Source organism: Lissotriton vulgaris, chromosome 7 (genome assembly GCF_964263255.1).
Source record: "Lissotriton vulgaris chromosome 7, aLisVul1.2, whole genome shotgun sequence".
Classification (NCBI taxonomy): domain Eukaryota; kingdom Metazoa; phylum Chordata; class Amphibia; order Caudata; family Salamandridae; genus Lissotriton; species Lissotriton vulgaris.
This window is the reverse complement of record NC_141695.1, coordinates 1651391426-1651415879: the sequence shown is the minus strand read 5'-3', so window position 1 is coordinate 1651415879 and position 24454 is coordinate 1651391426.

Sequence of the window (24454 nt, the reverse complement as noted above, 5' to 3'; positions counted from 1 at the left end):
TTTTAGGGTTCAGGGCTAGGTTTGGGTTTTGGGGTATAGGGGTATTTTTAGGGTTCAGGGGTAGGTTTGGGTTTTGGGGTACAGTGGTATTTTAAGGGTTCAGGGCTAGGTTTGGGTTTTGGGGTAAAGGGGTATTTTTAGGGTTCAGGGCTTGGTTTGGGTTTTGGGGTACAGGGGTATTTTAGGGTTCAGGGGTAGGTTTGGGTTTTGGGGTACAGGGTTATTTTTATGGTTCAGGGCTAGGTTTGGGTTTTGGGGTACATGGGTATTTTTAGGGTTCAGGGGTAGGTTTGGGTTTTGGGATACAGGGGTATTTTTAGGGTTCAGGGGTAGGTTTGGATTTTGAGGTACAGGGGTATTTATAGGGTTCAGGGCTAGGTTTGGGTTTTGGGGTACAGGGGTATTTTTAGGGTTAGGAGGGATAGGTTTGGGTTTTGGGGTTTTTCCATAATCCCGCGCCCGCACATGCCCACGCCCGCAGCACACGCCCACAGCACACGATATGAGACATGGCATGAAGGGCGGAACGTACCACACGCCCCCAGCGTTTGTCACGCCCCCAGCACACGCCCACAGCACAACGCAGACACGCCCACAAGGGACTACTTTGCTGTCACGGTTCTTTTACCGTTTAAATGTATATGGTGGGCGTCTGCATAGCCTATGTCCTTCTGCTGCAACTGCCCTTTCCAACGCTGTATTGGGTGTTGTGATTGGTGCTGTGGTTCCTGAGATTACCCGCCTCAAAGGTTTGTGCTCTCTCTTTATTATATTAGTATATATATATATATATATATATATATATATATATATATATATATATATACAAATTAGAACCCTCAGATTCACTTCTGGACCTTTGGAAGGAATCTCAGGGGACTGCTCTGCTGCCTCTGGCCTGCTGTATACTTCAAAAGAGTGCCCTGCTCCACCAAGAGAAATGCCATGCTGCCTGAAGCCTGCCTTGTGCCCTCAGAGGACTGCCCTGCTGTTTGAAACCTGCTTCTCTGCTTGAACCCAAGACTTCCAGGGTGACTTCAAGGGCTAGTTTGCTGGCCTCCTGATGGAGCTTCATGGACAGAAAAAATCTCCAACCATTTTGAAACCACACCTGGACCCATCAAGAGTGAGTCCTGACCCTAAAGTGGTGCCCCTCCACTCATGGATCCTTGGAAGTGGTGTTAAAGGTGCCTAGCTAGCCCAAATCCAAAACTTGGAGCTTAGAAAATGTTCTGCCAAAGAGTGATCTGAGAACCGGGAAGAGACCGATGTTACCTGCTCACTGATCCGCCCGAGGTGCATCGCTACTCATCCTGACTTTGGGGTATCTCATGCTATGTTCTTCTCTGCAGCTTCAAATCCTGGTCAGGGGCTCTCCGCAGAAGAGATATCCGGCCTCTTGGAGCTCTCATTAGCTACAGCCTGCAGCTTGATCCCGTTGTAGATTTTCAACTTTCAAAAATAGAGTAAGTCTGAACTTAAAAATCTTCACCAAGTACTTTGCCCAGCAGTTCCTCAACAACAATGCTTCCTCCTCAGACACCGTTGGCTGTCTTGCCTCCGCTGAACTTTACCTTCTCAGACATTTTTCTTCAAAATGTCTTCTATCTGTGAAGGCAAGCGGAGACCAGGCTCAGTCCACCTCGTGTATCTGAACTGCGCTCTATCGCTGTCTGCCATAACTTTCAACTTTGTCCAAGTCTTGTGCTGACTAGATGTCCGCAGCTGGTGCTTTGATCTTTTAGGTGCTATCTGTCACTTCAATCTTTAACAATTCATAACTCCAGTTCTAATGATTAGATTTTTGTCATTATGATGTCAAATAATTTATTAAAATGCACTCTACTTTTGTAAATTAGTATGGGGTTTTTCTTGTGTTGTGTTTTCACTGCATTACTGTCTAAGTGCTGCATAAATACTTTGCACATTGCCTCTAAGTTAATCCTAACTGCTTTTGTTCCAAGCTATAGGATGATCAAGCACAGGTTAATTTAATGACTTTTGTAGTTTACCCTGACAAGGATTATGGCTGTTGCTTTAGAAGGGCTCTCACACTCTCCCAACCAACGACCAAATTTCTCGCACCCTTGTAGGCTGAAAGTGATCTGTGATTCCTTGTCTTGCCATTTAGAACGTGACTTCCCAGCTTGTGTTGGACTGTTTCTATTGAAGCAAATACAAACCTGATTTGCAACTCGCTAGTCTCTGCCCTGACTGGCATAGTGGGCAAGAAAATTATATACTGGAATGCGGCTTGATTAATCCAAGCATTCCTGTTGCACCTCAATGATGAGGCCCAAGTAGACTGAAACTGGTTTGGGATCACTTATGTTCCTGTCTGGAAGGGACCTGGCCTAGCATTTTGGGCTGGATTATTCTATAAAAAAAATAGAATGGTTTGCTTTCTGGCTGGTCTCGGGTGCACAAGGTGTGAAAAAACTATTTTCTGAAATGCTGCCTGAGAAATCTCCTGTGTTTCAAGCATTCTTTTCATCACTTTGTTTTTTGTTGTAGTAGATGCCTTAACTGCAATGGGTATGCCCAGACATGGGACTCGTCCTTACTGTGCGGCAGCTTAAGTAGACCAAAACTGGTCTGTAGTGCTTGTGTTCCTTTCTGAAGAGGGCCTTGCAGTTTTAAGCAGCTTTCACTTTTCTAAGGCTGATAAAATGATTTTATTGACAGCATTTGACTTGTCATTTACACCTATTTATAAGTGTCAAAAGAATCCACTTTACATTTTATGAGCTAAAGATATTCCTTCTTAGTATAACTATATACCAACACCTGCATGCATAGGTAAGCTTCACTAAGTTGAACAGGTATGTTCTATTGCTCTTAATAGGTATGTTACTTTCCATGCCTGTGTTGATAGCAAGGTGTAACTTTTGTTGTCTCTGCTCCTTAAACCATCATTTATCATATTTCCCTTAGAATCTTTACAGAGCTTGAATAGCTGGAACCGTTTCATGTAGATTTATTTTTAGAGCGTCATGTGCGTGGTGTCTCTTTATGTCAGTGCTTAATTTGAGCTGATGGTTTCCGGTGCTCAACACCGGCACTTACTTATCAACACCGGCACTTATGACATCCTGCCACATGGTGGTGCTGTTTATGTACTTTGGAGATGAGAACAACAACAGTTATTTATTAGTTCAATATACATAAAAAATTACTGATACATGCTGCCCAAGCTGCTTTAGAGGCCTGAAATAGTCAGAATTATCACACCTGTAGGCATTTGAGGGTTAGTAGTTGTGTTGTTACTGGCACTGGTTGCACTGGCGAGTGCAGTGAGCGCTACAAGCTTCAAAGGCCTCATCGTGAGGGCCCTGGCACCTATTTTTTTCCCAAATTAACTTCTGATTTGCAGGCCTCTACTCGCCCACACAATTGCAGCTAATATGTTATCAGGTTGAGCTATTTTAGCACCTACTAGTCCCATCTGGTGAGTAATCTTAGGCTGGAAAGGAACAGGTAATCTGTTCATTCAGAAAGTAAATGAGCAATAAAGATGGCATTACATCTTTTTTTTGTGATTTTGATACATTTTCTGTCTCTTCAAGGAAAGAGGTCAAATGTCAGTTTGTCTTTTAACTAATTGCTGCTTGGAAAATTAGGTTTATTTTTCTCTCACTTACTAGAGTTAGAGGTTTTTGTCAAGTGAGCTGCCTGAGATATCAGTTATTTTTCTCTACCACATAACCTTTAAATAACTAGCCTATAAATTAATATTACAAACATTTCAAAATATATCAGGAATTACAAAATCACATTTTTTTGTAAATAAGTTAAAGTTTGATGCAAACAAAGAGTTGAATAGGAGCAAAACAAATCAGAACACTTTACTTGGTGATGTGCAAATGACACATATTTGCAGAAACTCAATTTCCAAACACTGTTGTTTGTATACTATATAGTTTTATCAGTAAAGCTACATGTCAGTGGGAATGTTTGTGGCCATTTTAATGTAAAAGCTGCTGATTCCAAATGACAGTATTTTATCACTTCATGCTTTAGTTGTGTATTTATTAAAAGTGATAGTTTTTAAACATGATTTGAGAAACATTCCTGCCCCCTCCCTGATGAAAATTCTGTTAATAAACTAAGAGGCAAGCCAGGGGTCATGTGTATCCCATATGTGGCTAGATTTGTATTGTATATGGAAAGAAAGTTTAGTCTATTAAATCAAAAGAGTTTTTTGTACAGCAGACGTGCTGAACTCGCACATTTGAAGGTGCTCTCATATGTGATAATGAAGAAAATGGCCTTTTTCAACAACAAGGGACCCCAAAAAACAGTCAGCCAGGGACCTTGGGGAGCAATTTTTCAAAAACAACAATGGTCCCGTGCATGAAAAAATACACATACAATAAATATAGACGAAATCAAACCTATATTTTGGAAGGACTTGTCCAGCCGGACAGAGGTCTTTCAAGTTTACTGAATAAACAAGAATTACACAAATGGAACAAAAATACCTTCCACAGAACCCCAGTGTGGTACACAAGCCTGTGCCCAACACTTGCGGGTTGATTACCGTTAGTGAAGATAGGAAAGGTTTGAAGGCAAACAACAAGCGTTTTTCTGTATTACAAATACATTGCACAGAAAATATCTTTAAGCACCGTTACAGCAAACTATACAATCAATCATCTGTATAGGGTGCATAAGCAAGTCGACGGCGTTTCGGTTCCCCTTAAAGAGTTATGGAAACCATCATCAGGACAAACAGTAATATTGCCTTTCTCATTAAACCTTACTTTGCCATTGCAGCGTAAGGCATGTCATACCGTGAGTGTAATAACTCAAGTGATTTGATTCCGCAGCCCAAATGTAGGCGATAACGGCCGTGTTACAGAATCGTAACTAGTCGGCGCCAGGGTGTGCCGAAAAGCGCGGTCACAACGATCTTCCCTCACTTGAGTTATTACACTCACGGTATGACATGCCTTACGCTGCAATGGCAAAGTAAGGTTTAATGAGAAAGGCAATATTACTGTTTGTCCTGATGATGGTTTCCATAACTCTTTAAGGGGAACCGAAACGCCGTCGACTTGCTTATGCACCCTATACAGATGATTGATTGTATAGTTTGCTGTAACGGTGCTTAAAGATATTTTCTGTGCAATGTATTTGTAATACAGAAAAACGCTTGTTGTTTGCCTTCAAACCTTTCCTATCTTCACTAACGGTAATCAACCCGCAAGTGTTGGGCACAGGCTTGTGTACCACACTGGGGTTCTGTGGAAGGTATTTTTGTTCCATTTGTGTAATTCTTGTTTATTCAGTAAACTTGAAAGACCTCTGTCCGGCTGGACAAGTCCTTCCAAAATATAGGTTTGATTTCGTCTATATTTATTGTATGTGTATTTTTTCATGCACGGGACCATTGTTGTTTTTGAAAAAATGAAGAAAATGGCGGCTCAATGTATCAAATTATTTGCCCACAATCACATCATTTGAAACCAGTTAATGGGTCGAGAGCATTACAAATAGGTCGAATAGATTATTTAAGTCACTAGACCTACGGGTCGAGTAACTTTTTTGTGATTATTTTCAAGGCCTGGTTTGTATGTTCCCTAAGGGCTTTCTGAGTTTAAAGTCAAGGTGAGGCAGCATCTCCAGCTGTGCTGACATTTAACACCTACCCCAGAATACTACTCTTGACAAAGGGCAAAACCATTCTTTATTGCCCATCAAGGGATGTTATTACGAAGTTTTGGTAAATCAATTGTTATTGTTTTTCGCATAGCAAAGAACTCAATTTCATTTATACACAAACACAGTGAGATCAGTAATACAATGGGTCAACACTTCGCCAGCCACATGGGTACTATTCAATACTTTCCAGTCCATAATAGTCCCACCATTTGCCCCAGATTTCAGTGTGTTTGTGAGGACAGCCTTTAGCTTGGTATACCGGTTGCTCCATATTAGCACACCAGTCCATCTCCTCCTGCCATTCCACCAAAGTAGGGTTTGAGGGGCCTTCTGTTTGTGAGCAATGTTCTCATTTGGCGACCATTGTTGCCAACCCCACCATTATACGTTCACAGCTGGGCCTGACGAGGTCCTCCTGTAACCCCAGTAGGCCCACGATTAGGGTTAGGTCTACCTGTCTACCCAAAACTTGTGAGAACGTTTGCTCAACGCCCTGCCAAAAACCCATCACCAGGGGATATGCCCATATCATGAGGAAGACGTCAGCCTCATCATGGGTACACCGGGAGCAGGTGGATAAGGGAAGTTTCCCAGCTTGTCATAAGTGTTTAGGTGTACAGTAAGTGGTATGGAGGTAATGCAGTTGGAGCAGGCGCATCCTGGAAGAGATGGCTGTTTCGCAGGGAGCCATCCATACGTACCGCCAGTCCACGTCCTCTAGGGGGACCACCAATCATTCCCACATCTGTTTGTGCAATAGGATCACCCCCAGCGCATTGTTCCCCAGTTTATGATATACTTAGGATACAGCGCCTTTACTGAGGCGGCCCATACAGAGTTTCGCCTCAAGGAAACTGTGTTCAGGCAGTCCGGTAGGGACCCAGATGTGTTATGATAGGGCATGACAGAGCTGTAGATACTTATGAAACTGCGTGCTAGATAGGGAGAATTGTTACTGAAGCTCCTGGAAGGACTGTAGGCGATCCTTTCCACACGTCACCCAGAGTGGTAATCCCAATCCTGTCCCAACGTCTGAAGCCGTCAAGGCGAGTAGTGTATTGGAGCCATAGTCCTACCCTCAGTATGGTCAACTGCATAAGCCTCTTGCCCCATCCTGTAAAGCGAAAGGCCTTGCGCCAGATGTTACGAAGTTTGCCACCATCCTCACTTTCTTTCACTAATCATTGGTCTGTTATAGAGTGAAGAGGTGTCTGAAGTCCAAAGTGACAAACTAAAGGCCAGAGATAAGAGTTGACATACAGAAGAACAATGTGAATATGGTGGTCACTCTGGTTAGAAAATGGACCAGTGGCAGCTCTCCCCGGTCTCAAAGTGAAGGGGACCAACCATAAGCAACTTATTTAGGTATCCAACTGGCCAGTGTGAGTTCAGCACTTGTTCCCTCTGAAACACTCCATTCAGACATATTTAGATTACATGAATATTCGCCATAGAATTGCACTGCAACTGTTTGGGTGCTTACACAGTAGGAAATTGAGCAAACAGATGTTGCTTCGGTTCATATTCAATACTGGTGCTTGCACCAGGGAATTAAATGAAGCAAATGTATATGGCAGCCTTTACCTAATATCGAATGCACATTGTATTCACTTTGTTAGATTTGAAGAACAAGTCTAAGACCCTACTTTAAAGTTTGGAGGGAACTGAAAATGTTCCAATTGGAGGAAACCCTGAATGCCGAGTAGACTCTTCTGGTTGAGTTTCTGAATTCCCTGCACCCTAGGGATATTCTGTGCACCGCGTTTCCTCTATGCGTCCCTAGTGGTTGATTCCGTGTGGACAAGCTTTATTTTTCTAAATGTAATTTTAACTCCAGTGATACACCTTTGTTTCCTTGTGAAGTAAACTTCCCACACATCTCTTGAAATACGGTGGGTAAACCCTGCTCTATATATTGCAAGGATTTTCGGAGCCCAAGGCAAAATTTCATTTTGCCCATTGGTCCCTCCCTTCCGCCTGCAAAAATCAATTTTTGAGGCCCTTCGTTACAATCTAACCCTTTTTAGCCATTTGCGGTGGTGTCCTTGGATGACCATGGATGAACCCTTTCCTTTCAAATCATGGAGAGACCATTCGTACTGCTCTTTGTAGAAAATAACTTTAAGGCGGGAAACACTCGCTCTCCCGCAGATAGCCGCAGGTTCGCCACAGCCGACAGGCCGCTGTGCTGACTGCGACATCAGCCGAGTCTGTGAATTTAAGCCCGCCAGCCCCTTTTTGCGTGCGGAAGATGTACTTCCGTGAGCAAAGCCACTTGTTAGTTTGGATCCGAAATTTTAGATAGTCAAATTTAAGCGCAATTCTTTCCCGTCTTTTTAAACGACCAGGTGTGAAGTTTGGAATACAAAATTGGTCTTAGTGATTAAACGTGTTTCTTTATTTCCTAAAGTAACTGAGAGAAACAGGAGCGTGAGCTTATTGGAGGGAGGGGGAAGGAAGCTCAAAGTATAAAGCGAAGGGAGAGAATACGAGAGGGAGTTGGAGGAAAGGGGAAAGAGTGAGTAGAGAAAGGAGGGGGGAGTTGAGAACTAGAGTACGAGTAGGGAGAGAGAGAGAGAGACTGACGAAAGAGGAGGGATGGGTACGAGGGAGTGCAATATGTAGAGACAGAAGGAACATGGTGTGCGAGAAGGGAGCGCGCAGACGCTGAAAGAGTCTGAAAGAAAGGAAGGGAGATGGGGCGAAGAAGAGGAAACAGAGAGAAAGAGGGGGCTGGAAGGGTCGAGAGGGCAGAGAAAGGAGGGTGCGAAAATGGATGTGAGGGATGGAGAAGGAGAGGTCGTAGCGGAGTGAGATTGGGAGACATGGGGGGGGAGGGACCTCAGACGAGTGGGAGAGGGTGGAGAGCGCATAAAGTGCTGGGTGGAAGGGAGGATGGAGAGAGATCGATGAGGTCAGACCCGGAACTTTCACAACACTTGTTCAGCAACTGTGGCTGAAAGGGTGCCCCGACCCCGTCGGAACAGTTAGAGCAGGAATCGATAGGGATCAATAATTTTCCATCACATTACCCTGGCCTGTCTCCCAGCGCCGCAGCTGCTCCGCAGCCCGCCTTTAGGCACTACAAATCTTCATACCGAGACCACGCAGAGCGAGAAGAAAACACAAGATACACTGGACGAAGCCAGCCTGGGATGAGGATGAGCAGAAAGTGGGGTTTTAATCAGTTGGTCTTACAGTAGATGGTGGACAAAAATCACAAATGAGCAGCTATGACGTGAGAGGCTCTGGACACTTGCACTGTCTACCTCCACGTGGAGACCTGCACCTGCCACTCCTGCGGAGAGGTCTGCACCGTCCACCCCTCTGGAGAGGTCTGCACCGCCCACCTCTGCGGAGAGCTCTGCACCGTCCACCCCTGCGGAGAGATCTGCACCGTCCACCCCTGCGGAGAGGTCTGCACCGGCCACCTCTGCGGAGAGGTCTGCACCGTCCACCTCCATGTGACGGCCTTCCACATCCATGGAGAGACCCTAACCATCCATCTCTGTGGAGAAACCTGCACCATCCTCCTCTGTGGAGACACCTGCGCCGTCCACCCGGGTAGGGATCTACACCATCCACCTGGGTGGAGAGACGTGCACCATCGACCCTCAGAGAGATCCCGGCACCGTCCTCCGGTGAACCACCATGGCCAACGATTTGCTATGTGGGCTCGTCTTCCGATGCCTCTTGCCTCTATCTTTAATAGCAGGTAAGAATCATTTGGGAAACTTTCAAAGAGATGCTTTTTGGCTTATCAATAGTAATGTACTGTATCTTTTTTATACTTCTTCTGTCTGATCTTGGTTTTTCCAAAACTAGAGTATTATACTATTTTTGTTCTTTGTTTGTCAGAGCTTTGTATTTCCAAAGCCACTACTCAATACCATCTTTGTTCTTCTGTCAGACCTTTTAGTTTCTTGAGGTAGAGTATTAAACCATCTTTGTATTTCTTTTGTATGACCTTTGATGTCTGAAAGCTAGTGCACTATACCATCATTGTACTTCTTCGGTTGAACCTTTGTCTTTCTGAAGATAGAGTACTATATCATTATAGTATTTCTGTCAAATTTGTCTATTTGCCAAGCTTGTCTACTTTATGATGTTTGTAGTGCTTTCAGACCTTTGAGTTGTAGTTCTGTCAGACCTTTGTTCTTCTGACAGCTACTGCACCAAACTATATTAGCACACTTGGCAGACCCTTGTGCTTCCAAAGGCTAGTGTACTATATTATCTTTGTACTTCTACTACCTCCCCTTTGTGTTTCCGAAAGCTGGTTTACTGTACTATCCCTCTACCATCTTTGAGCTTCTTCTGCCAGACTTTTACATTTCTGAAGTTGGTGTACTATACCATCTTTGTACTTCTTCAGTGCAACCATCGTCTTTCTGCAGCTATTGTGATATGCAATTTTTGTACTTCTGTCAGATCTTCTGAGTTTTCAAAACTAGCGAACTATACAACATTAGTTTTTCTTGTGTTACACTTTGGTTGTTCTGAAAACTAGTGCACGTACTACATTTGTACTTCTGTCGATCCTTTGTGCTTTCTAAAAAATAATAAAATATACTAACTTTGTACTGATTCTACCTGACCTTTGAGGTCTTGAAATTTAGTGTACTGTAACCTTCTTCTACCATCTTTGCACTTCTGTCTGAAGTGCTTCTGAAACTAGTGTACAATACCTGTCCCTGTACTTTTACAATCTCTGTACTTCTAATGCGTGACATTTTTGCATCTTGAAGGTAATGCACCTCTGTATTTCGACTGTTGAACATTTGAGTGTAGGAAAGCTAGTGCACTGTACTGTCTTTATACTTTCTTTGTTGAACATTAGAGCTTCCAGAAATGGTGTATTATGCAATCTTTGTATTTCCTTTGTTAGACCGTTTGTGTTTCTAAAACAGTCTTCTGATTGAGGATCTTTGAACTTTTTCATTTGAAGATTTTGTGCTTCTGTAAGCCAGTGTGCCACACTATTTTTTTTATTTTTTTGGTTGGACCTTTACGCTTCGGAAAATTAAACTGCAGTACCATCTTTGTATTTTGTATGTCACACCTGTGTGCTTTCAAACACATATGCACTGTGCCATCTTTCTGCTCCTTTTGTTGAACTTTTGTTCTTTCAAAACGTATGCTATATAAGATATTTGTGGTTCTTCTTTTAACCTTTGTTCTTCCAAAGTTAGTTAACTATACCATCTTGATACTTCATCTGCTGGATCCTTTATTTTTTACCTCTTATCTAGTTTACCTCTAATCTTTGTATTTCTTGTATCAGATCCTTTCTCTTCACAAAGTTGGGCATTTCTTATCTGTCTGACATTTGTGTTTTCGAATCCTAATGCGTTGTACATTTTTGCCCTTATACTTGGTACTTTTGTGGCCTGAAAGCTATTGTACAGTTTCCAAGGCTCTCCTGTCCCACTTTGTGCTAGTCTTTGTTGTCCTCATAGCTGATAAAAAGAAGATGTTTTTGCTATTCTATTCCCATGCTTGTGTTGTCTTGAAAGTCTATGTCTTCCTTATCCTCATGCAGTGCAGTCTTCGTATTCCATTAGGGACTGATGTACGTCCAATTGATAATATGCTGTAACGTATTCTTAATGTTCTGGTCAAACCCTGTAGTGTTAAGAGGTTAAGCATGACACTTCTTCGTAAACCTTTTTGTTGACTTTTGTACTTCTGAAAGCTCATTTAGAGCGCCATCATTGGACTGCTTTTGTTAATTGGAATCCAAATGCGCGATAATATCTTCTTACTTCTGGTATACAATACTATCTTTGTACACTTGGCTCCCTTCTTGGCTTACAAACTGCTGTGCGGAATTCCCTATGGTACTATATTTCTGTTGTACCTGTATTCTCTTAAAGATACTGTAAAGTACCGTCTTTGTACTTCATCTGTCCAACCTTTATGGTCTAAAAAACAGCAAACTACACTGTCTCTGTAGTTCTTTTATAGAATCTTATGTATCGTGTATTTTTTGCCCCCCTTGGTTGGACAGGAGTGTTTCTGGAATCCAAGATTGTCATATTTGTGCTGAATTTGATAGTAAGATGTTTAATATCGGCAAATGATGCTGAAAAGTGAATTGTAAAATATCCCTATATAATCCTGTTTCTAAGTGTTGCCAGTTTTGTTAAATAGGAAAACCGAGGCACAGCAACATAATGTGATTTGCCGAAGATCACACAGTCTGGCCAAGTGGAGAAGCTGTGAAACAAACCTGGTCCCACAGTCAACATTGGCTTGATGTTATGTTTTCACAATCTTGTAATTGTTCCCTGCAGTGGGTGGAGGGTGTTTCAACTTAACAACTCAAAACGGATCATTTTAATGTGACTTTGTGCTCATTAAGAATTAAACTAAATTAATGGCTAAGTAAAGAATTTATGTAAGAAATATTGCACCGGATGTTTCAATGATCCAAGTTAACAACTAGTTTCCCAAATTTTTATTTAGAAATGCAAACAATTGAAAAAAAGAAAACAAATTTATGTATTTCCGTGAAGCATACACGGAATCTAAGCAAATATTCTTCTTAAAAAGATGTTTGTCTAGTGTTTGATGCCAGCACTTTTTCCATTCCTAGGTGCTCTTTGGCTGATTAATACTAAACATGTGGCTCAGGGAGTAATATTATTTCTGGCTTGGATCACACATTTCATCTTTACCACTGATTAGTATTGAGACTTTGATCCACGGTATCACATTTCTTGCACCATTGCTGATACCGGGGCCTCAGTTATAGCATTAGTGGCCCAAAACTTATTGCGGGACCCTTGAAAAGGGATTTCTCAGTGTTCTCTACCCCTCACGCCCCACTGGTCTGCAGGGGTACCTTATGGTTTTGGGTGGGCGCTTTACAGAGATATTTGAAACCCTTGTTGTGGCTGTTCTAACTTGATGCTGCATTTTCAGGGATTGACATTTAAAACATAATCGTTGATAATTTAGTCTTGAACAGAGGTTCCGGAACAGCAGCCCCGCCAACCTCAGAACTGCCCTTCTCCAGTTTCAGGAAAGATCTGAGAATTCATCTCACCAAAGAACATTACCTCTCGAAATGATATCAATCCCCTCCCATGGATGCTTGTCCAGCTTGAGACGTCCACCTCCTGGTAAAGGATCGGGAATCGATCTCGCCACTGTGCACCGGCCATGTTAAGCCCTTCCTGCTCTCCAGATCATTTTTTGCTTCAAAAATACACATTCATACATATACACACATTACTTTGCCATGGCGACAAGTTACCGTTTTCTGCAGCCTGTCTATATCATTCCATTTGATAAAGTAGTAAAAACGTCCCATGCCCGTGTTAGCTAGCTGCAAGTGAATAATAAAGGATTTTGCAGCACCCAAAGATATTTCCCAGAAGTCTTTATCTTATTTTCAGTGAATGCACGCCTTCCTCAATAGCACTATAGCTCCATGGACTAGTTTAATCTACATCTAAAATCCATTTGTAAAATGAAGATCACAGGCCCTAACAGCTATTCATCCTTTCGAAATCAATAATATTACTCACATGTACCAGTGTTAGTTTATTTTTCTTTGTTGAGTATGTTTTCAATGTCATTCTTGAAATGTATGGTTTTAAGAAGCTACAGCATAATTTCCCAAAATGCACAATGTTATTAAATAAGCATACTCAGCACAGGAAGAATATTGTTTTATGCTGGAGGGCAGATAACTTTGACCAAGACTCTGCTTCTGTCGATATGCATATGCTTGGTCCCGCCATCTTAATGATCGTAAATACATGTATTTAATACTTCCTTGAGTGGAATACTTTAATTGATGTCAAGACTTTGAGATTAAAATGAGGGGTAGGTCAGTCTAGCTATTTTAGCCCAATGTTTAGTGTAACAAATCTTTTGATACCTTGAAGTACAGGGCCGGACTGGGAACCAAAACCGGCCCTGGCAAAGTGCTCGGCCGCCTCACCCGCAAGGGTTGGGGGTGCCGCCGAGCTCTTTGCCAGGGCCGGTTTTCTGCCGATTTTGTTACAGGGACGATTTTGCAGCTATGATGCAAAAACGACCCTGTAACAAATACTGCCCCCAGGGGCCCAAAACCGTCCCCCACGTGTGCGGCGCACCGGGGTATTGCCCGGTGCCCGCTACGACCAGTCCGGCCCTGTTGAAGTACCAACTTTAGTTGTCCAATTCAGGAGTTAGCACAGTAGGATTTTTATTCTGTAACCCTGTACTTGCTAGTGTGGCTACCAGCCTTTCTTTAGCAAAAACAACAACTGAGGTTTTTTGCTGTTAGAATATATAGAAACACATTTCCTACTTTTTAATATACAGCACCTTAACTTGCTTTAGGGCTCAATAGGCCTTGCTTAGTGTTCACTTATATATATTACAAAGGAAGGTTTTAGGTTTTTCTGCTTCTTTAACGGCAAAGTCGAGTCTAAAACTACTGCAGTGGCAGGCTGGGAGACATGCTTTGATTCTGCCACATTCATGGTGACTCAGCAAGTTCTGCAGTCCACGAGGGACACCTTAACTTGCAGGCCTTGGGTACCGCTGGTACCATATGCTAGCAACTTCTAAGTAATTTAACTTACTACAATTGGGTGGGAGCCAACTAAAGGTACACTTTTAAAGGTCAGAGCACTGGCACTGAGGTCTGGTTAATAGGTCTGAGTGCACTGTCAGAGTCAAAAAACCAGCAGCATCAATCCAAAACTTTGGTGGTGATCAAGCCTGACCTAGAAGAAAAGGTCATCCTGACTGACTAAAGGGCCAATGCACTGGAACATACTGTGCCAGCTAATTCCATCGCTCACATCTCACAGACTTTCTCACTCAGATTTTGATGTTCTGTGGATTTTTGTTAGCCTGTTCCATTACAGCAGGTGTGTCAGCCTATGTCCATTTGGGCTGGTTCCATGTCAGTTTTTCAGGCCATCTACATACGATACAGAGACATATATTATCGGGCTGAAGAGAAGTTATTACATAGTCAGTGCTAATGCTGAAAATATTTCATGGATCCTACATCGGTGGAGGCACTTTCGATGCCCACGCCTTAGAATCTGTAGTCTTGCCTTCAGCTATAAACAAATCCAGAATCGTTTACTCCCCATCTGATGAGGACAAATAACTCACAATCAGGAAAGGGCCCAACATTCCTCAATGTAAAGCATAAAGCTTGAATTATAAATTAGTACGAGATTCTTAAAATGTTTTACTTTTGTACATCTGAATGTTAGAATAACACATATAGGCAAACCATACTGGACGGGCAAGGTGAATTAATCACACAGTGGCATCATTCACAGGAAGTGACATCACATGTCCTTTGATCGTGATATAGAACAATTACATTTACGCTTATTTTTTAAATAACTCAGTTAAAACTTGACTCAGGTTCAAGGCAGTAAACAATAATGGATAACAGGCTCTAACCTGTGTACTAAAATTTGCAGATGCCACCTGTACGTACTTGAAATAGTAAACCGTGTTAGGCCAGAAGTGTTGCAGTTCGAGTCACAGCTATGTAGCAGTAAAAGGTTCTCATAGTGACCCAATGTTATGATTTTGATGAAACAAGTTGATAAAGTTCTCATTCAGTACTAAAACCAGGATATGATATAGTGCAGGGTGTCCAGCGTGGATTCATATCTGGATACACAATTCCCGTTTGGCGTCTCTCATGTGTTCTCTTGGGCATTTCTTCCATTGTATGAGGTGTATTTTGTTTTACGATTTACATGCCATCAAATATGCTCCGATGTATTTAGCAGGAGATCTTGCAGTTCTTAGTATATATATTACACCCAAAGCAAAAAATAACGTAATATCAAGTCTTGGAAGAAAACATCACATATCGTTATATTTAAATCTATATTAGGCACTATAGAATAAAACATTACATAGCTAACATGCCATTACAAAACTTGATACAGCATAAAATAATAAAACATAACATAAAATAATCCATTACAGTATTTAAAGCAGCACCAAATAGAATATAACATAATATTGCCTACAAAAATAATATATAATATTACATACCACAACAGTACAACATAAAAAATAGTAGAGCCTACTTAATAAAGGATTACAAAATAATACAATTCAACAAAGCATTTAATAAATCTGTATACAATATAAGATAAGGCACCAGAGTGTCTGCTAACGGCTGTATTTTGTACTTTACAGCTATATCAATCCGGTACAACGGGTTATCGGTTGTTTACTTCCTGTTTCTTCTTCTGATTCCGCTGTTTCCGAACCCATCACCTGTGACAATGAAAGGTATGTGTATACAGTGCATGAAATGTGATTTGACTACTGGTCAAGTAGAGGCTACTGGTCAAGTAGAATGTAGTTGATCACCTGTTAAGAAACACCCTACTTATTCATTTAGGGGTTTTGTAGAGCATTGATCGCACAAATCCTGGCAACTCAGAACACTGGCTTCAATTCATAAATGTTTTGACTTACCTAAAGCACCTTTTGAGATTATATTGTGGTTTGACAAATTAAGACTTGTACAATTTCGCTCTGGTGAAATGCATTTGTGAATACAGAAAACCTACCATTAAAACAGACTTTCTGCTTTTCTAAAGTGGAAGCAGGGATGGGAATTTGAAGTTCCAGAGGAACTGGAAATTACAGTGGTCACCCGCAAACTTGTCAATCTTCCTGCACTAAACTTTCAGAGGTTTTCTAAGTTTCCAGCTGCCTGGACCTGATAACTGCCCCCCACCCTGTCAAGAATGCCCAGGCATTGAACAATAGGACTTCGGTGTAGCTGAGAGCAAGACATCCTGCCAGGATGGGAGGGGCAGAGCTGTTCTCTGCTCCACTTAGATTTCAAAGGGCTGCCTCCATCACAATCACAGAGGAACGTGACACCAACCTTTTGTCTCCATAGACCTCTTTGGACCCGGGCAGGAGAAGTTAGGGGAAGGTAGGAACTTTTCAGAGTCAGATATGGGAGTGGACTAGAAGTTTCCTCCACTTCAAGGGGTGATACCAGGTATAAATTTTGGCCCTCCTGAACCGCTCATCAGTAGACTCCTGGAACTGTGGACATTACAGAAGAAGGACTGCCTTATTCTCCAGAGGACTGCCCTTCTGCTTGAGACCTGCTTTGTTCTTCAGAGGATTGTCCTGCTCTCTGAGAAGGAAGACTAGACCTGCTCCTTCATCCCAGACTAACCTGAGTGACTCCAATGGTCAGTTGGCTGTCCCAGTGGTGTAACGAAAGTTGAAGGGGTCCCCCTGCAAGGTACACAGAGGGGCCCGGCTCCGGATTTAATCCAAAGCTTTCCAGCGTGAGTACAGTGGTGAGGGGGCCCCCTGCAGCTCGGCCCCCCCCCACTGCGGGGGATGCGGGGACCTTTGTTACACCCCTGGGCTGTCCTTGTGTTCTGAACTACAGGGATACAACAAGCTTCAGAGGCCTCCCTGCAACTGACCAGCTAACCTGCTGTAACTGTCCCTTCCTGTGCCTGCACCAGGGACAGGGCCTGACTGGCCGAAGCGGGCACCGGGCATTTCCTCGCTGGGCTGGAGGGGTAGGGGCTGGTTTTGTGCCTGCGGGTGCTGGATTTTCAGCACTTCTGCAATATCTGCCCACCGAAACAAAATCAGGAGTTGCGCTCCTTGCTAGCACCCCTACCCTCCCCCACTCCCAGGGCCGGCTGGGCAGTAATCTGCCAGGGCTGGTTGCTGTTCCCAGTTCGACCCTGACAGGGGACCTAGCTGGACCTGCAACAGGACCTGCCCGAGGCCTGCTGGTCTCTGCTGGAGTGAATTCCTGATCCCCAAGAGGTGCCTCGACAGGTCCTGAACCCTTGACTGTCATCATTTCTTCTTGGGAAATCCTGAAGTTTTGAACTCTGCTCGTCGGACTTTGATAAGGCAACTATTTCGGTGAGACTATCCTACTCTCTTTGTAGCCAGCACTCCATAGCAGTCGGCCTGAACTTGTGACTTTGCCATTGTCTCGAGCGAACAGATATCTTCACTTATCTCTCATTGCTTCTTGGTGCTATTTTTACTTAAACCTTTAAAATTGCATATCTCCAGTTCTACTGATTGGATTGTTGTTTTGTTTTTATTAAATTTACTTTATTTGTCAAAATAAGTGTGTGATATCTCTTGTGGTATATTTTCACTTTATTACTGTTTGTGTGCTGCATAAATGTTAACACAGTGCCTATAACTTAAGCCTGACTGCATTTGTGCCAGGCCACTAGAGCACAGTTTAATTTATTGTCTTTTGTGGTTCACCATGACAAGAATTGTAGTTGATGTTTGAGAAGGGTTTGCACAGCCGCTCAATCAAAAACCACATTTCTAACAGGGCCTTAGCCTACTGACTGCTCTTCAGTATCTTCTATTTCTTCCAGAGCCAAAGTAAACGTCTAAGAGTGACTGCTTGCTCGCTAATAAATAGCCTGATAGAGACAGAAAGGCAGGAAAGAGTAGAGAGTAAAAGGTAGACAAAGAGGAAGAGAGACAGAAAGTGAGAAGGAGAGGGAATAGGAACTGAAAACGAGCAAGGGAGCTAGAAAGTGAGAGAGGAAGGTAAAGAGATTGAGAGCGAAGCAACAAAAATAGAGGGAGAAAACGCAATACATTAGATACTGCAGAATTATTAAGTATTGCATTATAGCATTTCTGATATCAGTTAAAACAATTTTGCTGCCTCAGCATGAACCAAATTTCGAGTAACCTGATAACAATAACTGGAGGCTGGCCAGGTATTCATAGGCATATTTATTTTTAAAGATTTCCACTTGTAGTTACATTTATGTATCTGTTTTTCTGTTTGCATGCTGCCTTTTCTCTGTGCATTTTACTGTGAGCATAATTGTATATTTATTGATGCATTGTCCTACAGTTAATGCCAGCTTTCAGTAGTAGATGCTTGAACGCCAAGGAATGTATTATCAAGCCTTGTGCACCAGGCATTTCCAACCACTTTATTTGCCCCCACAGCACTTTGGTATTACAGAAGGGGAAATAATTGATTGTCCAGCCCTTACTATAATATGGATCATGCCGGTGCAAATATGTGCTGTGATGATCACAAAGGGGCATGACACCATGCAAATGAGGGACTCTTTTGCTGTTGCGCCTACACCATATTATATATGTGGGCTCCCTGACAAAGTAGCAACCCGGAGGTGCACTGATTGTGCATCACATTTGGTGTGGTACACAGTCAGTGCACGGCTAGTGGACACCTCTAGGAGAGGAGGAGTGTGGGTCTTAGAGACAGGTATGTTACATTGCAGACTGGATCAGTGCAACTTGTGTTTGAAATGCCCCCTCCCCCCACCTCCCCCGGACCATTAGAATACAGATATTTCAGTGAGGCACCATGATTGTTGATTCCATGTATTGAGAATTTTAGAACAATTTGTGACTCCTCTCAAAACATCAGCAGGTTTGTTTGACTACATGAAGGGGTTGTTCTAGAGAAGCAAAGGGGAACCAACCTTTACCAAGCAGTCATTACATCGTACTACCTTCACATAGCAGTCATTACATCGCAACATCCTTAGCATTGCATGTCATTACAATGCAGCCATTACATTGAATATCACTACAACGCATGTCATTGCAATGCATGTCACTACAATGCAGGCATTACATCGCAAGTCATTACAACGCATACCATTACAATGCATAGTACCCTTACACTATCCAACACTTACCCTACTGTTGCACTCACTGGAGTTAAAATAGTAATTATTACCCCATACTATCCAACTCTTAGCTTAAATGCAATGTAATGGTATGAATTGTAATGGTATGCAATGTAAAGGTATAATTCGATGTAATGGAATGTGTTGTAAAGGTAGTTTCTGAAAATGCGATGTAATGGCATGCAATATAAAAGAATGCGTTATAAAGGATGTTGCGATGTAAAAACTGTGTTGTAAAGGCATGCATTATAAATGTATGCGTTGTAACGTCATACATTTGGAGCAAATAGAGTCCTCAGTCAGTGGGTGGGCATGCTATAGTCGTCAAGGTGTGGGGGGAGCTCCAGAGTGAAATAGCAAAATGAAATATGTGGTCAAAGCATTGTTATCAAGCTGAAGTTCATCCTCCTGAGTCCCTTTGTGTATTGTGTTTGAAGAATCCATGGATGTCACCCAGGTTATTGGCTTTTATCATAAACAATGGGACAAGAGACCTTATGAACCGTGAGGGATGTGCATATCTGTTAAGTCCTCCACCGCATAAGAAAATAGTGGGCTTTGTTACAGTTTAGTTTTATGTATCGTGTATAGCGCTGACTTGGTACAGGGAACAGTGGAGAGCTTCGCAGAGAACATTTTTATTGTAGTAAAATTATCGCAAATAGTAGATGCGCTATATAGAGGAGTATGGTTTGTGTGGGCAGTTCAGAAAGGTTTAGAGAATCCATGATGTAATGAGAGGTGGTAGTTGGGAGGGATCAACTCGACACATTATTCAAGTGGTTGTCACATATTTACTTGCACGTTTACATTACACATTTTTATTACACAGATTTAGGACTTTCGGGTTCATGGAGATAACATTATTTGCTCATAATCATATTGTTTTACTCAAGAACCCATATCTCGCAATTCAGAGGTCAAAAACTTAGCCACATCTCCTGGAAGAGTGGTTAAGAAAGAGAAGTTAAGACCTGGACTTCAACGATTGCCAAACATCTTTAAGTGATGTTTGCCTTTGGATAAAGAAGTCACATTTATTTAAATGCCACCTGAGAGATACACCTACTTGCTGGAATTGCCAGACAGGGATTGGAGATCTCGCCCACATGCTTTTTCACTGCCCTATACTGCAGACATTCTGGGGGAAGATCTTTGATTATATTCACCAAGTCTTTAACATTAATCCCGCACGGGATTTTGTATATGTTATACTAGGAGCACTAGACCCACAGCTTCATGACACTCATGACCGTCAACTTCTTGATCTGATGCTAACACTGGCTTGCAAGGTTATCTTGTGCAATTGGAAAAGCTCATCGGAGGTCAATTTCAAAATCTGGCAGGAGTGGCTCTCCTTCTTGAGAGGAGCAGACAACCCGGGGCTGCAATCTGCCACATGGCGGCCTTCAAATAAGAAACTAGGGAAATCTCTTGATGTAAAGTCTTTTCACTATGATCCCCCGTGAGGCAAAGTATAATGCTGTATTTATTCATGTATGGTCCTTTGCTTGTATAGCTCTGCACCTGATCACACTGTGAATAACATTATTGATGTTAGCTTGGATGTCATGTATTTGGTCCTTTTATCTTCTGTTTCTTTTAGTTACGTGTAAGTGTCATTTAATAGTATGTTTGAATCAATCTATGTAATTGAAACTTTACTGTATTTTTCCTTTCTTTTTTCCTAAATTCTCAATAAAAACGATTTGAAATAATAATTTAAAAAAAAGAAGTCGCTTTTATTGAGACACCACTCCATATTCTGCCTGTATACTAAGCTTTGGACTAGAATCTGTTATAATGGAAAGGCAATGTTCTTTTTACTGTGATAGTTTTGGTAAAAAACATGGATAAAGGACAAAGAATGGGCTTTGTAGTATGTAGATGACTACAGGGAATGTTTCTTTCCTACATGACTCTATTGATCTCTTGAAAAAATATAATCAGTATCAAACAGTAGTTTGAGATTTTTATGAAAAGGGCAACTTGCACCACGTATCAGGCCTGTAATGTAGTGTCTTACTGCTTCTTTTCTTTGTAGGACGCACTGGGCTGTTCCTCCAGATGATATATTACACCAGTTTCATGTTCCTTCTGATACAGTCTTCCTTCCAGATTGCTTTCCATTATGTCAAGCCAAAAGGTAAAATAATCAGTTTGCCAAATGTTTTGCCACAAAAGTAAAATGGACAGCTTTTATCATTGTGCACCAGATACGACTTGCTGAAATCAGTGACTCTCTGTGATGCATTGTGACCCAGTGTATTGTGGTCCAAGGAGTATTTGTGAACCATTACTTTTGAGTGTTATTGTTAGTCAGTCCTGGGTAAGACCCATGCACCAGGCCAATAATACACTTTTATGCTGTTACAGTTCTCTAATTTGTCTCCCCGTCTGCTGCGTGTTATAAATTTAGTGTCCAGAGAACATGTAGTACAGGTAAGATATGTAGAGAATGCAATTGACATGAAAGAACAAGTACCAAAATCATACCTATTTTGTTACGTTACTTTGTTTTATATATTATTACTGCCTCAAAGTACTGTGGGCTTTCTGGGGGGATGCATTGGTGCTGGAGATGTGAACTATTGAAGAATAAAGTATACTCAACAGGATTCAGTATCTATGTCCCTCACTTTCCATGTTCCTTGTCTTCCAGTGGTTGTGTTTCCTAGTCCAAATCTATTCTAGGTTTCGCTTTGTCACCTTTTGTCTCCCATATCTTGATGTGTCTCCCTAAGTCTAGCTTTGTCCCCCTGTGTGTAGATGTGTCTAACTTTGTTCACCTTCAGTTATATTCCATGGAATTTTAAGTCTTCCTTCTTCCTGAAAGACTTCATTTCGAAATGGATTAGAAGGTGGGGTCCTGAAATATGCCTTTGGAATGGAGTGATCACCTCACTCCAGGACATTGCAGACCCTGTCTCCAGTACTGAACTTATCGCCTGCAGATCACTGATTTCAACTGTGTTTGTTTAGTTGTGTGAATTGAAATAATCAGTACAGCATCAAAATTGCTGTAGGCGATCACACAAAAGTTAGGCCCGGGCGGAGACCTCTGCTCCGCCCGAGGAATGTGCGAAGATTTGCCTTCTCCGCGTTCCGTGGAGAAGGCAAATCTCTGCACACTTTGCAGCGTAGCGGAGTTGGCCAGCACCCGCCTCCACCCCACTATATTAACCCCTCCCACGCTTGTGACGGAACCGTTCCGTCACGCCCCTCGGGAGGGCTGTGCTGGTGACGGAACGGTTCCGTCACGGCCCGCTCGCCACGCCTGCGTGGCGCTGATTTCGCGCCTTCCCGGTGCGTTCTATTGAGCGGGCGGGGCCGTGACGGAAACGCTCCGTCACAAGCACAGCTCACCCAAGGGGCTTGACGGAGCGGTTCCGTCACCAGCACGGGAGCGCCACGCGGCCCCCCCACCCCTTAGCACTGTGGCGGAATAGCCGCTGCAGTGAAAGGGTTAACAGTGAATTTTATTACTTAAAAATAAATTAAAATCCACTTACATGTTTCTGACTGTGTGAGCCGAGCCAATAGTCGACTCGTTCATCCCCTTCCATATAAAGTCTCCTACGGCTAGCTAGCTGGGTATGCTTGTCTAGTTGGTCCCAAGTCACGTAGACTTGGTGTTGTTGTCTGTCCCACCGGCCAGTGCTCCGGAGATGTTTTAAATCATCCATTCTAAGGCTTTTAGCTTCTCTACTCCTTGCCGCAATTCTCCTTCTAGCATTTGACATATACCTACATCACAGTCATACACACCCCCTTAACAACCACCTTCAATGCATCCCACTCTATAGATCTACTGGCCGCGCTTTCCCAATTAGTTTTAAAATAACGACCTATGGGCTCCATTAGTGAGTTAAGGTAAACCGGATCCAAAAGTACCACAAGGGTACTTTAGGAAGTGTGTGAAGTAGTGAGTGTGTGAGGAGTAGGGGGATGATCAGATATGTACCGTCCCAGATATGTTTCATCCAGTACACACTGGGCAGCATTAGTTTGAATAAAAAAGTAGTCCAACCTTCTAGCATAAAAATGTGCGTGTCTGCAGGTGTTGTGACTGCCATATATCTACTAGTCACATACCAGCTCATAACTTTGTAAGGATCGACCTCATGTTAAGCTTGGTGGTCTGGTGTGGGGGTGTGTGTCCATTTCTCCTTCAATTGCACAGTTAAAGTCACCTGGCATAATTATTTTTGATTCTAGCTAAAGCTGAACCGCCGCAAACACCCCACCAAAAAATCTGTAATTGTCTAGGTTAGGCGCATACACATTAACCAAGCTTAGGTCGTACTCATCCAGTGACCCTGTCAGTATAAGTTAACGACCGTCTGCATCTTTATGCAGATGATTTCAGGAAGGGCACTACTGGGGCAACCCATACCAAGACTCAACGGGCATACCCCGAATAGTACGTTAAATTGATCTGGTCTCTCCCTCTACTCAAGGATTTGATACAATCTCCCCACACATGAGTCTCCTGGAAGAAGGTCACTCTCACCCCATATCTCATGAGTTACGCATATACACTGTTCCTCTTTTATGGTTTATTGAGACCTCGCATATTCCTAGTAAGAAATTTGTATTTTGTTCCCCTGTCTACAATAGCGCATTCTGGTTGTATATCCTAACTTTTGAAAATCTGACAGGCTAAAGTTAGACGTGTCCTGACCACTAACTGTGAATCCCCCCACCATTCAACACCAACAATGCAAGTTGTAACTTAATCTCCCCAACTCTTTCTCCGGACCTTCCCACATTCAGAACTAACAGAACCCCCAGACTCAACCCATGGCCAGAAAGGTCCTGAATCCCGCTCCCCTCTGCCATCCCCTTAAACGCCAACTAAACCCCCAGTGACAAACTCAAGTATATATGCTGTCCAAGTTGCCTACACCCCCCACGAATCATCAGTCCCACAGAGGTTCTTTGTGACTTAGTGAAGGTGTAGCCCCTGATGCTCCCTCTTGAGGAATACATTTTAACTCCTGATATTTGACAAATCCCAAAACTCAGTGAGTACAAACACAGTTAGTAGGAATAATGAAGAGTGGATGTAGGTGCTCAATAATACTTAGCTGTAATCATCC